The sequence below is a fragment of the Pleurodeles waltl genome, chromosome 7 (genome assembly GCF_031143425.1).
Source record: "Pleurodeles waltl isolate 20211129_DDA chromosome 7, aPleWal1.hap1.20221129, whole genome shotgun sequence".
NCBI classification, from domain to species: Eukaryota; Metazoa; Chordata; class Amphibia; order Caudata; family Salamandridae; genus Pleurodeles; species Pleurodeles waltl.
Genome location: NC_090446.1, coordinates 406955741 through 406958370, shown reverse-complemented (window position 1 = coordinate 406958370; position 2630 = coordinate 406955741). Strand labels below are relative to the sequence as shown.

At 59.7% G+C, this 2630-nt stretch overlaps 1 long non-coding RNA gene across 1 annotated transcript; it reads left to right on the top strand.

Moving 5' to 3' along the window:
• The first annotated feature begins 652 nt into the window (after positions 1–652).
• LOC138247255 (uncharacterized) lies at positions 653–1808 on the top strand. Its single transcript, XR_011194391.1, has 3 exons — positions 653–740; positions 1112–1275; positions 1544–1808. It is a non-coding gene; the product is annotated as an uncharacterized lncRNA (long non-coding RNA).
• The last annotated feature ends 822 nt before the right edge of the window (positions 1809–2630 follow it).

Below are 2630 nucleotides of genomic sequence, written 5' to 3'. Positions count from 1 at the left end.
TTACTGGGGTCAGTAGCCACGACAGGTTGGGGTACCCAGAGTCCCCCACTAGCCATACACGGTGTCTCTGTAGCTGTTCCATCACGTAAGGGATGCTGCTATTCCTGAGGATGTAGGCGTCATGCACTGACCCTGGGAATTTGGCATTTACATGCGAGATGTACTGGTCAGCCAAACACACCACCTGGATGTTCATTGAATGGTAATTTTTTCTGTTCCTGTACACCTGCTCCCTGTCTCTTGGGGGAACCAAAGCCACATGGGTCCCATCAATGGCACCAATTACGTTGGGAATATGTCCAAGGGCGTAGAAATCACCCTTCACTGTAGCCAATTCGCCCACCTCAGGGAAAATGATGTAGCTCCTCACGGATTTCATCAGGGCAGACAACACTCTGGATAACACCTTCGAAAACATGGGCTGAGACATCCCAGAAGCAATTCCCACGGTTGTCTGAAATGACCCACTTGCCAAGAAATGGAGTACTGACATGACCTGCACCAGAGGGGGAATCCCTGTGGGTTGGCGGATGGGGGACATCAGGTCGGGCTCCAGCTGGGCACACAGTTCATGGATAGTGGCACGGTTAAGACGGTAGGTCAGGATAATGTGGCGTTCTTCCATTGTCGACAGGTCCACCAGCGGTCGGTACACGGGAGGATTCATCCGTCTCCTCGCCCAACCCAGCGGACGGTGCCTAGGAAGGACAACATGGAGCACACAGTCAAGCAACCCACAGGTACGTACTCACAGCTAGCACAGTAAACGATTCTCTATGCAGTGAATGGCGTGTCTGAGTGGCTATGCAAGGCCTAGGCCTGTGTGACGCTGTTGAAATTGAGCCATGTGGGCCCTGGAAATGGCGGCTGCCTGACCTGTGAAGTGTGACAATGGGATGTGAGGTCAATGCGCTGGCGTGGCACACCGCGGCGGGCGGCGGGCGAAGACCGCGGCGCCAAGCCGCATTGGTTAACATTGAAGCCTATGGGTTTCAGGAGCCAATGGCGAAGGGCGCCGGCGGTGGCGGGACGCACCGCCGCGGTACGCACCGCCGCGGACGTGACCGCCATTTTCTATCTACTTATCCACTTGCGACTTGAACTTTCACAGGAGAGGACCTATACTGCAAGTGTTGCTGTGACCTCGGTCTGGAAGGGACAATGGCTGCTGCGCCTGGGGAAAGGGCCCCTGCCTTCACTGGAGAGGAGTTGGAGAAACTTGTGGATGGGGTCCTCCCCCAGTATGCGCTACTCTACGGTCCTCCAGACCAACAAGTCAGTTTAATTCAATCTGGATTTGGGGCCACTGGCTGGCTTGGGGGCCTGGCGGGGATGGGGGGCATGTTGGGCCTGGCGGGGGGCATGGCGGGGATGGGGGGCATGTTGGGCCTGGCGGGGGGCATGGCGGGGATGGGGGGCATGTTGGGCCTGGCGGGGGGCATGGCGGGGGGCCTGGCGGGGATGGGGGGCGTTGGGCCACTGGCAAGGAAAATGCTGACATACTTGAACGTGGTATTTCTCCCTCCCTGTACGTGTCACATAGGTCCGCGCCCATGAGAAGATCGGGATTTGGCGTGCCATCGCCAAGGAAGTCCGGACCCTGGGGGTCCACCATCGACGGGGCACCCACTGCCGCAAGAGGTGGGAGGACATCCGCCGCGGGACCAAGAAGACCGCCGAGTCTCTGCTGGGGATGGCCTCCCAACGTAGGCGGGGTGCCTGCCGTCAACTGAGCCCCCTGATGTTCCGGATCCTGGCGGTGGCCTACCCTGATTTGGATGGGCGCGTGAGGGCAGCACAGCAGACACAAGGGGGTGAGTCCAAGCATTATCTACTCTGTTGTCGCGCAGTGGAGGTGTCTGGGTGGGGGAGGAGGGCTGTGGGTCCCCCTAGGCCAGGGCGATATCTGTAGGCTGGGCACCCCCGTAAGCCCCTGTGTCCCCAGCCACCACCCTCAGTAGTTTGTCAGTACAGCCATCCCTGGGCCGTGTCATCCATGGGTGCAGTTGTCAACTCTAGGCGTGTAGGGCATGTTCCACGGAATGCGTAGCGGACCCCAAGTGCGCAACTTAGTGCAGGGGGCATCTGTGTCTGTCATGTCCGCTAACTGTACCGGAGATCCATGTAATCAATATCCCTTTATTTCTCTCTCCCCCCCCCTTTTTTGTTTGTCTTTCTGTGCTTGTGTGCATCAGCATCATCAGGCGGAGGAGAAGTGGCATCGGGGCAGGAGGGAGCTGCATCTCACATGGCCCAGGAGGGCCATGCCACAGAGTCAGACTGGACCAGTGAGACGGAGGGCGAGGGGAGCTCCACGACGGGGACGACTGGACCCTGCAGCGACACGGACACGTCCTCGGAAGGGGGCTCCCTTGCGGGGGTGGCACCATCCGTGCCCCCCGCCATTACAGGTACAGCTGCCACCCAGCGCACCATCTCCGCCCTCCCAGCAGCCCCTCAGCGTTCGCCCCGTGCCCGCTCTGCCAGGAAGCCGGGCATCTCCTTCGCCCCAGGCACCTCAGGCCCTGCCCCTGTTACCCCCGCTGCCCTCAGTGAGGAGGTCATTGACCTCCTCCGAACGCTCATTGTTGGGCAGACTACCCTTTTGAATGCCATCCAGGGGGTGGAGA